Source organism: Myodes glareolus, chromosome 2 (assembly GCF_982192425.1).
Source record: "Myodes glareolus chromosome 2, mMyoGla1.1, whole genome shotgun sequence".
NCBI lineage: Eukaryota > Metazoa > Chordata > Mammalia > Rodentia > Cricetidae > Myodes > Myodes glareolus.
In genome coordinates, this window is record NC_142027.1 from 116,121,693 (window position 1) to 116,133,642 (window position 11,950).

The window sequence follows — 11,950 nt, forward strand, 5'->3', positions numbered from 1 at the left end:
AAATGTGACTCTAATGTGCGTGTGTGGCTGAGGTGTAGTACAGCATCTGCCTAAAAAGTATGAGGTACTGAGTCCGATCCCTAGCACCACAAAATATGCAAAATATATAGAGCTAAAATATGCTATTTCAATGCTGTCTCTGTCACAAAGCATGTTATTTTGTGGGGCAGGTAACAACATAAAGTTTTGCAGAAGAGTCAGTGGCTAGCATATGGGTGTGAAAGCAATTCTACCATCTGAATCTCTTCAGTAGTATTAAAGGTGATAGATTCATGACTACACAGTTGCCACGTTAGGTTCCAAGTGCAGTGGCTAGACGATGTTCGAAGACGGAAACATATTAATTTGCTACACAGAAGCCAAGCACATCATCTCAAGACACTAATAACAAAGAACTTTAGTGGTTCTTTCCTGTCTTTCTTTTCTTCCATGCACTGCTGCAGATGAAGGCCAAAGGTCTGTGTACACTATGAACACACAGCACCACTGCACTGCACACCAGACCCTGTGATATATTGTAGTTAATCTTTCTCATTCGCTTTCAGTCCTGTTTCTAGAATTCTCACTTGCATTATTTATCCTTATTTTAGTCAAATCTTTGGTCACTGGTCCAACTCATTCTTCAGGACACATTTAAAAAACAATGTTAAAAGTTGATGGAAATGCAATTAAGGAGCCCCAACATTACACAACTGTATTTAGGCAAGGATGGTCCCATCTAATGTTACTAAGGGTAAATAAGAACAGTCTCCTGGCCACACCAACCATGCTGGCACTCTAGAAATCCTAACTATCATTACTGAAAGAACAACCTTGCAGTGACTTACTGGCTATGGACCTAAGATGAGTGGCTACATTCCCACCTTAAACACAACTCCTACGAGTGAGCTTTTCAGGCTAACCATCTCTGTGCTGAAGCTGGTATTTCAAAACTTACTTCTAGAAATGAATCCTCACTCTGGTTTTGCTATCCTTTCAGTCCATCTCATGTTCCTGCCAGCCTTTTCTATATAACACACACACACACACACACACACACACACACACGGAGTTCTGACTGCCCAACAACATGAAATAGATCTACTCAAGGTGCTTTCCAGACAGCACAAAAGCAAAGCAAAAGCTGATTTTTACTTCTGAGGGTAGCGTGAAGACTGGATCATGTGAAAACAGACCCTTGATTGAAGGGTAAGATCAAAACACTTGGATCACATGAGGCCAGAGGAATTCAGCTAAGACAGGAGAAAGCACACAGCCCTCCCAAAGCTCGCGGAAATTAAAGGGCAGAGCTGAGGAGTTTCTGATTATCTTTCAAGGTCACTAGACCTTTCTATTCCTTTCTCAACTGGCCACCTCTGTAGCCCTCAGCCAGAAACTTCAGACTTCAGCCCAAGCACTGGGTACAGAGCTGGTCCTTGATCCCACCTTAACTCTCCATCTACTCCAAATCACTCATCCACTCACTCATCTTGCTTGCTATGTTAGCAATAGCAGGTTGGGCAAGTCTTCACAAGTCATTAAGAATCCTTTCTGGAACAAGATGTGGTACCAGAGAGAGGGTCTACTTAAGAAAATTATGGCATAATACAAAGAGAGTTTCATCCATTAATAAATGTTTTGAGTCCAATCTCTAAAAGCATCTTTTAACTGTGCTCCAAAGTGCCATCTAAACGGGGTGGGGAGGACTGTTCTAGCAAACAGCATGCCTAAAATTAGAAAATTCTATATACACTGCTATAGAGAAACTACAAAAATAAAATATTGTCATTATGTATTTTTAGCTTGAAAACACACAGAAAATAGTAAATGTATTCTAAGCAAAAATACCCCAAATTATAAGACATGTATGGTAAGGTCAAATGAAATGCATTACTTTTACACTTAAAAAGGTATATGGTGGCATATACCTTTAATCCCAGTGAGGCAGAGGCAGGTAGATTACTGTGAGTTTGAGGCCAGTCTGTTCTACACAGTGAGTTCCAGGACAGTCAGTACTACAAAGTGAAGACCTATCACAAACAAACTAACAAAAAGAATAAAAATAAAATACAAGACCAGCACAATTTTCATATAAAGAACCAATGTTACTTTTTAGGTTACAAAGGTAAGTGTAAATTAATACAAATAAGTACTTTTATCAGAGAAAAAAAAACATAGAGGTGTACATGTTAAAATCACAGACTCTAAAGACACCCACTGCTGCCTGTGCAGCCATCTGATGAACAGCAGTGGCAGCAGAAGTATAAAGATTAGAAATTGGTCAGAGACTATGCATTTAGGATTCTGCTCTTGAAAAGGTAAAAGTTCATGTAAAACTTTTTTTAAAAAAAAAACCCACAGCTTATTTTTATTTTCTAAAAAAATAATCATCCCCATTTTTCTTTCAGGGCTGGGGAGAAGGCTCAGTGAGTAAAGGTGTCTGCGCTGAGCCTTACAACTTGAATCTGATCACCAGGACCCATATGTCAAAAGGAGAAAACCAACTCCCACAGATCGTTCTCTGACCTCTATACAAAACCTGAGCAAGCACTCACATGTGTGCAAACTAACACACATACAAATTAAATACAAAAATTATTTTAATCACACTTTTAACTTGTTTTTGTTGTTTTTCAAGACACCATTTTTAATTTTCAAAGATTTATTTTTATACGTATGTTTGCCTGCTTGTGTGCATGTGCACCACCTGTGTGCCTGGCGTCTACCAAGGCCAGAAGAACATCAGATTCCCTGAGACTAGAGTTACAGATGGTTGAGAGCTGCCATGTGGGTGCCAGGATTCAAGCCCAGGTCCTCTTCAAGAGCAGCCAGTGCTCTTAATCACTGAGCCATCTCTTCAGCCCCCACCCCATTTAAAAAAATTTAATCCCCACATTTAATTTTAAAATATCATAAATTCAATTACAATGATTACGTTGAATGGAAACTCAGCAGACCAGCTTGAGAAGTGGTCTGTAGACTGTACTTAAGGACCAGTTGTGGCGGCACAGTCTACACAGTGGGGAGTTCTGGGACAGCCAGAAAGACACAGAGAGCCCCTGTCTCCAAAAACAAAACAAACTAAACAGGATTTACTCAGTTCGCTCATAGCGCCACTCCCTAAGGTTAGCGCTCTCAAGGCTCTGGCTATATTCCTGCTTCAGGTCCTTTAACAATCTCCTCTGTACCATTTGGGAAAAAAATAAAAAGTTTATGACTCAGGAGAAGGTAAATCAGTGGTACAGTACTTGCCGAGCATGTGCTCCAGGTGACCCCAATACCCCCTGGCAAGAACACCAGCCAAAGAACCCCCCTCAACATGTAGTGTCCTATGGCTCTTACACAGGGAACAATGCTTGTCTTTACATCTAATTAACTGATCATAATCACAATTATCGGCTGCCCTGAAGAACAAAAGTCTGTAAAGTATGTTACCAGAAACAAGGAAAAAGTATTCTCCTTTACCATCGAAGTTATACTTCCCACTCCAGTGGGAACAGCTTCATTAAAAACGGAAATCTTGCTGGGCAGTGGTGGCTCTCGTCTTTAATCCCAGCACTCAGGAAGCAGTGGCAGGCAGAGCTCTGTGAGCGAGTTCCAGGACAGGCACCAAAGCTACAGAGAAACCCTGTCTTGATAAAAGAAAACAACAAAAACCAAACAAACACAAAAACCAAACCCAGAAATCTCTGAAAACAGACATGGTGCTGGAGAGATAGCTCAGGATTAAGAGCAAGTACTGCTCTTGCAGAGGACCTAGGTTAATTCCCAGCAACCTCCAACAACCTCCTCTGGTCTCCAAGGGCATATCGTGTGCACATACTCACATCCACACACATACACATAACTGGAAAAAATGCAGCCATCAGAGTCCCCAGCACGTCAGGCAAGTGCCCCACCACTGAGTGACAATGCAGGTCTTCTTTTGCTATTCTGACAGAGTCTCACTAAGCTGCCCAGGCTGTCCTGCTCAGGGAATCCTCTGCACAGCCTCTTCTTACAGTATTTTAGGAACTTTATACAAACATTAGAAAATACCATTTAAGCCAGGCATGGTGGCACATGCCTTTAATTCCAGCACCTGGAAGGCAGAGGCAGGCAGATCTCTATGTGTTCAAGGCTAGCCTGGTCTACAGAATGAGTTCCAGGACAGTCAGGGCTACAAAGAAACCCTGTCTCAAAAAACCAAACCAAAACAAAACAACAAAAAACACTGTCTCAAAAAAACCTAAGCAAACAAACAAACAAACTGAAAATAAAAACCAATTAAATAACAGTCAGTGTGACAGAAGTCAATTGTTTTCCCTGTACATACTACTTCTCAGGGTGTTGTCTGCTGAAGGTGACCACAGGGTAAGATTCGCAAACCACTCCATTTCCATGAAACTCTCCTTTTTAGCTTCGTAACTTTATTATTATAATGACTACGAAAGCTACTTAGCAGCATTTCTACTGACACATAGGTGTTGACTGCACAGATAACCTCTGCTAGAGATGCTTATCTCACAGTCAATAAAGTGAGTGCCAGGATTTAATTGCACACAGTCAAGACTGAAAAGTCTATAGTATCTAGCCAAAGACTGGGAGAAGTTCATGGAGTGTTCTCATGCAGTCAGCAAGTACTTATGGAACCAATAAATGTCCACTATAAATTGAGAGTGGAGAGATAAAAGTAGATTTCCCGTTATTGGAAATTTATAATGGAGCCAATCTTAGTAAATGAGTACACAATTCAACCCAAATACTGAATGACCAGAAAAGACAGCTATGCAAAACAGTAACTAATCCAGCACGACACTGGACACAATCATCTTCAACCACACAGCAACAGCCTTTGTGTGAGAGCTGTTGCTTAGTTTATCTTAACCGCAGGATGACCTTGCTTCATGCCCTCCCCTGCCCTGTCACCAGCACAGAAAAGCTCCAATTGGCATCTCCGCACTGCATATCCCTTCAACACCCGCCCCATATAGATGGGTAGCCTCTTCTCCTAGTCCCTGCTCCCCCAACACTTACACATTCACCTGCTTCCAAAATTCCTGCTCCAGCTTGTTGGTCTGAATTGTTACACATTCTTCAAGACACTAGGGAGGTATTCCCTGATCCCTCTTCTACCTTCCACACTTGACAAGGCTGACCTGTGTGTTGATCCTCAGTGCTCCATGATAAAATTATACTGAAATATTTTTGTTATTTTTGTTTCTTTGTAGTGCTGGGGATCGAACCCTGGACCATGCTGCAAACTAGGCAAACACTCTACACTTTCAAGTATTTTTACTGTTCACCTTTGTAATTTTTGTTTTGTTTCGTTTTTGCTTTTTGTTTTTCGAGACAAAGTTTCTCTGTAGCTTTGGAGCCTATCCTGGAACTAGTTCTTGTAGACCAGGCTGGCCTCGAACTCACAGAGATCCGTCTGCCTCTGCCTCCTGAGTGCTGGGATTAAAGGCGTGCGCCACCACCGCCCGGTGATTTTTAAAAAAAAAATAGTAATTTTCATGTATGGGTATTTGCTTGCATACACGCATGTGCACCATGTGTGTGCCAGGTGCCCTTGGACGCCACAGAAGGATCTGGAGTTACAGACAGTTGTGAACCACCATGTGGGTGCAGGGAACTGGACCAGCATCTCCTGCAAGAGCAGCCAGATCTCTTAACCACTGAGTCAACTCTCTAATCTATTTTTTTTTAAAGCAAGTAAAAATTCAAATCCTGACTACATCTTAACTGTCTGATTAAGAATCAGTAAACTGCCAGGAGGTGGTAGAGCACCTTTATTTCCAGAACTCAGGGCAGAGGCAGGCAGATCTCTGTGAATTTGAGGCCAGTCTGGTCTACAGAGCAAGATCAGAACAGAGAAACCCGGTCTTGAAAAACAAAAAAAATCAGTAAATCTTGGAGACTCCCTTGGGATGTCCACACCCGTGCCCCTTTAAGTGTCTCTCCCTCTCCCTTAACACCTGTGCCTAAATCTATAACAAAATTGTTTCTTAATAAATCCCAACTTCATTTCGTCAAAAACAAAAAGGAGGGCTGGGGAAACAGTTAAATCTACAAAGCACTTGCCACACAAGCATGAGAACCCTAGTTCAGATCCTCAGGACCCACTTAAAAAAAGTGTGCTTCGACGGTAACCCAAGCACTTGCAGGCAGGGACTGGGAGATCCTGTAGCTTTCTGGCCTGCTATGGGTCTAGCCAAACCCCCTTCCAGGTTCACTGAGAGACCTGTCTCAAAAACCAGGGTTAGTAAGAAACTGAAGAAGATATACATTAGCCTCTGGCCTCCATATTCACACACCGTGAACAGACATACCAAAAGAAAAGGACAGCAGACAGTGGCCCACTCCTGCAATTCCAGCACTTGAGAGGTGCAGGCAGGAGGATTGCTCTAAGCTCTGAGTCTTGCCTGGTCTACATATGGAATTCTAGGCCAACCAGGACTGCATTATGAGACCCTGCATCTCCCAAAAAAAAATAAATAAATAAGCAAATAAATACACAACCTAGATAGACAGACAGACAGACAGACTATCCCCCAACAGTACTTCCTAAAGACTGAAAGGAAACTGGTTAAACTGGTCCTATCAAGCACGTGCAAACCTTAAAGTCATAAGTAACAAGCGTTGTCTTCTTTTTCCGAGACAGGGCTTCTCTGTAGCTTTGGGGTCTGTCCTGGAACTAGCTCTTGTAGACCAGGCTGGCCTCGAACTCACTGAAATCCGCCTGCCTCTGCCTCCCTCCCGAGTGCTGGGATTACAGCCGTGTGCCACCACCGCCGGGCTATACCAAGCTTCTTGACAAGCCAATTTTATTTGATACTCTTTTTCTTTTAACTGCGACTGGAGGGCCAGGGGGTGGAATTTCACTGGGTAACCTAGGCTGGGCTCAAACTCACTAAATGGCCCTTGCTGGTGTTGATGTCGAACTCCCGAGGCTGTTCCTGCCTCAATTCTCAAATACTGAGAACACTGAAGTGGGTGACTAATTGGGTCTTTCTTTTAAAAGTAGTTTTAGGTTTGTAGGTTAAAAGGCCCAACTGTTAACTTCCAGGTGGGGCGGGGTGGGGGGATTTCTTAACACAAAACCAGGTGATGCTGTAAACTTGTGCTGCCCAACCGTCCCATTCAAACTCCACAGGCTGACGGAACCTACCGCATCCAGCCCCACATTTCCCAACCACAGAGATTGGTCATCAGCTCTGAGACACAGCCAGCTGCCAGTGACCTAGTCTCCAAGGCGCTTCCCTCTTTGGAGTGAACTTCCGCGAGGGGATGGAGGGACATCCCCCTAGGTTCTTCTCTTAAACAGTTCGGCACCAGGGGCTGCCTTAATTCATTTTCTTTGCCCCATTAAGAGGGTCTTGGTATGTGGCGGGGACTGACCTCAAAATCGCGGCAATCCCCCGTCTCAGCTTCAGGACTTCTCATTCAGAGACACCCGTAACCTCGGCCACTACCACCTCGGAGACTAAGTATTCAAAACCCCGCGCCACAGCAGCCCGCACCATCCCCGAGAACCCACGCGGGGTCCGAATGGGACCCTCCCGGGATGAGAGCGGCGGCAGACGACGGGGAAACCGCGTCCTCCCGTGAGCCCGAGTCCCGCCGAGCTGGGACGAACTCGACCGAGGCGGAGAGGCCAAGCACGGAGCTCCGGCGGCCTGGCCCTCCGCACCCGCCCTCCCGCCAGAGTGGCGGACCCGAGCGGCCCGGGGTCAGCGCGCGGCCGGACGCCACCGCCGCCACCCCGCCCCGAGGGGAAACGCGCCTCCGTAGCCCCCGTCCCTCCGAACCTGGTCCGCGGCTCCGCCGGCGTCCGACAGCCGCTCCCAGCGCCGCTCCAGTCAGTCGGCTCCGGCCCCGCCCCTGCCCCCGCACGCCCCGCCCCCGGCACCACCGGCACGCGCGCGGTGCGTACGTGTTGCGTCACTTCCGCGACGCTTCGGATTTCCGGGGTCTGGATGGTGTGGGACGGAAAGGATATGAGTGACCAGAAAGACTGTGGGGACGACGCTTGGGACCTTGGCACCACGAGTGTCCGCCACTCCCGAGAAGTCGCTGTTTCCCCTGTCATTCCTTACTCCGTGCTTTCATCTTCTGCTTGCACTAACCTGAGGGCAACAGGAAGCCTGAGGACAGTCATGGCGAGGAATGGGACATCAAGTCAAAGAGGAAGCCCTGGTCCAGGAGACACGTCCCGGCGCGTAAGGAAGGCGGCCTCCAGAAGAAAATAAAAACACACCTTTCTCCTTGTGAAGAGTTAGCGGGGACTAGGTAGTCAGAGAAGAGGTCGAGGGAGAGAGAGATAACAACCCCACTCTACAATTGAGACGCAACCTCGCCGCCTTCTTTATCTCCCCGGGTCAAGAACCATCCGGAGGGAGGAGATAAGTAATAGAAAAGGGGAGGAAAGAATAGAGAAAGATAAGAAAGACGATGAGAGCCCATGAGCCCCACAAATGATCAACCCGGAACTATTAGACAATTTTCCAGCTCTGGAAAAACCACCCTTCCCGACTGACTGAATGCTTTTTTCTGTCTCGATTAATGCTTGCCTTCTCTTCCGAGTCTTTGTTGTTGTTTCTGGGCACTCAGTTCTTGTTCACCTCGAGGAAGGGCAGCCGGGCAGGTGGCCCACGGAACTGACACTCCCGGTTTGCCTTCACAAATCTCAGGACTTTGAATGGAAGGGAATTAATCCAAAAGCAACCAGGCTGTAATGCCAGCACTAGGGAGGTGGAGACAGGGTCAAGAGTTCTCATCCCGGGTATCTTGGCCTGCGACTCAGACCCTGTCTGGGAATTAAAAAGTGGAAAAAGCCAGATGTGGTGACGTATTACTCTAATGTCAAGTAACCCTGCATCCAAAAGAAAAAAGGAAAGGAAGGCTGTGGGTATACCTTCCTAGCCAGAGCACATGTGGATGATGCAGGGATTTTGTGTGGTATTGATGGCCCAGCTGTAGTTGACACAAGGACCTAGGGTACCAGACATGATCAAATTAGCCTGGGAAAATGACTCCAAGCCAGATGGGTTGGTTTGGTTTGGTTTGGTTTTGTTTTTCGAGACAGGGTTTCTCTGTGTAACAGCCCTAGCTGTCCTGGAACTCACTCTTGTAGACCAGGCTGACCTCGAACTCACAGAGATCTGCCTGCCTCTGTCTCCTGAATGCTGGGATTAAAGGCGTGCACCACCACCACCCGGTTTCCAAGCTGGATGTTTAAGGTCTATGAAGATTAAAGACACAGGCACTTGCAGGAGTGAGATGAAAGCAGCTTTTATTAAAGAGGATGGCAAGTAAGATAGCCAAAGAGATGGCTCAGTGAGGAAAGACTGGCCGTTCAGGCTTGGCAACCTGAATCCAAATCCTGGAACCATCATAAGGATGGAAGGAAAGAATCAACTCAAAAAGTTGTCCTCTGACCTCCATGGCACATGCTTCCACACATAAGAATCATGATTTCTAAAAGTTTAAAAGAGGAAAAGTGAGGGAGACTCCCTATTTACTCCCTATTTACTAGAGCAGAAAAATAACACGGCGTCAGCAAAGCAGGGCAGGATTGTTAGAAGCCATCCTACAATTTAGTCTGCTATAATTAGCTGCATTAGAGAGGGGGGGAAGGGCAGGCTAGGCAGTGGCTGTGCACACCTTTAGTCCCAGCACACAGGAGGCAGATACAGGAGAATCTCTGTGAGTTTGAGGCCAAGCTGGTCTACAGCACGAGTTAAGGGACAGCCAGGGCTACACAGGGAAGCACTGTCTTGAAAAACCAAAGGGGGGGGCGGGAGAAGTATTAATGACTAGCATTATATATTGTATATCTGTCAGGCCAGCTGACACTGACCTGGCTTCATCAGGTCCCTTGGCTATCTCATACATGACTTCAAACTTCCTTGTTTCTCATCCCTAGTGTTCTTGGCTTGCTTGCTTAAACTAATCTCTTTCTCTGTCTCTCTCTCTCACTCGCGCTCCCTTTCCCTCCTTCTTCCCCCACCCACTTGTCTTGTTTGTTTTTTGAGACAGTTTCTCTATGTAGACCAGGCTGGCCTTGAATTCATTGACATCCACCTGCTTTGCCTCCCAAATGCTGGGATTATAGGTGTGCACTACCACCTATAATATAGGTGCACCTATATTATATAATATGTAATATTATAGAATACACATATTGTATATATTAAATATTATATATTATAACATATATATGTTACAATATATTATATGTTATGATATATAATATATAAGCACCTATAGGCTGATGCTTGAACTCTTAACAGTCTTTTCAACCTTAGCTCCATTTTCACTACAAAATGTGTGAGCAATTTGCAATTATCACCACAAACTCTTTTCCTTCCCTACCTTTTATAGAAGACTAGCTTCTGCCTGCAGAGGTCATAGGTTCAAGCCTCAGAATTTAAAAAAAAAAAAAAAAAAAAAAAAAAGGACCAGAGTATAACTGGGACCTAAGAGTTAAAGATGTTAGCCAGTGTTATACAGCATTAATAGTGGGGGCACAAACAGAACCTAGTCTCAGTTCCCGTTTCAGGAATGTCAGAGACAACAGAGCAATGTTGTCTGCCTTGTAATGTGTTCTAAAAAGCTACACTCCGGTTAAAGATCCTGTAGACTGATTTTGGAGAGTTGGAATGTTGTGGATCGTATCTCAGACTGTCCTTCAGTCTGCTTAACAGCCTTTTACGACTCACTCTGTCTCTGGCTCGCTCTGTCTCTCTGTCTCTGGCTCCTTTTGGCCAGCGGCGGGTAAGATCTTTGGAATGGATTTGCACATTCCAGTCATAGCTTCCACCAGTCTGAAAGCTGGAAATGTCAACAGACATTTAGGCGCCAAAAGCCAAAGGCAGATATTTCCCTCACTTTGCTCTAACTCCCTACCCAGTGTCCCCACCAGTGTGTTTGGCAAATGCATTCATGTATGACTTACTGACTATGAAAAGTTCTCATATAATGATGGTGCGTGCTTATAATCCAATACATGGGAGGCTGAGGCAGGAAGATTAGTTCAAGTTCATCATCAGCTCCGTGGTGAGTCTGAGGCCAGTCTTCTCTACATATCTTTAAAAAAAAGTTAATGTAACCACCACCATAGTGGATAAATACATCATCTGGGACAATCTGAAGGCGCTAGAAGGGCCATGGTCACTCACATTTGACTGCAAATACACTCCTTTCCTGTGGAGTGATCGCTGTCCTGTGTCCACAGGCTCAATAGAAGATGCTATGTGTGGTGCATCCGAGTGCAGTCACCAAATGCCAACGTGAGCTGCAGTCCCTGCTTTCAGGCTAATCATTTGTCTCACCGTTTACCTAGTGGGGGTTCCTGGACTCCCCCCTCAGGTTTTTCTTAAGTGCCTATTGTTCGACAGGTTATAGAACAAAGGTCCCTCTGTTGAGGAGTTCAGTTCTAAGGGCCAGGGACAAGGAGATGGCTAACTTGGTAAACACACTCTACCTAAGCTCAAACCCAGACTGTAGGAGAGAACTGGCTCCTGCAAGTTGTCCTCTGCTCTCAGTGTGTGGTGTGGCATGCACACACAGAGAAATGTAATGTCTTTAAAAAAAAAAAAAACAAAACAGCTGGGCATGATGGTAAACACCTTTCATCTGAGCACTCGGGAGGAAGAAGCAGGAGGATTTCTCCAAGTTTGAAGCCAGGCTGGTCTACTCGGATATTTCCAGGACAGCCAGAGAAATGGTGAGACCCTGCCTCAAATTAAATAAAATTTTATTTTAAAATTAAAAATAAGCCAGGCATGGCAGCACACGCTTTTATTCTTAGCAGTTGGGAGGCAGATGCAGGATCTATATGAGTTCAAGGCCAGCCTGGTCTACAGAGAGAGTTGCAGGACAGCCAGAGCTACACAGAGAAACCCTGTCTCAAAATGTAATAAATAAACAAACAAACAAACAAACAAACAAATAAAATACTGTTAAATTCTAGGTGGTGGAGCCAAAA

At 45.2% G+C, this 11,950-nt stretch overlaps 1 protein-coding gene across 2 annotated transcripts in view; it reads right to left on the minus strand.

Moving 5' to 3' along the window:
- Positions 1 to 7,842, minus strand: part of Rabgef1 (RAB guanine nucleotide exchange factor 1) — a 50,619-nt gene extending 42,777 nt beyond the window's left edge. For both annotated transcript variants that reach the window (XM_085681900.2, XM_085681897.2), the window contains exon 1: positions 7,770 to 7,842. The gene's annotated coding sequence lies outside the window, so the exon portion shown is untranslated. The remainder of the gene's footprint in view (positions 1 to 7,769) is intronic.
- Between the last annotated feature and the right edge of the window lie 4,108 nt (positions 7,843 to 11,950).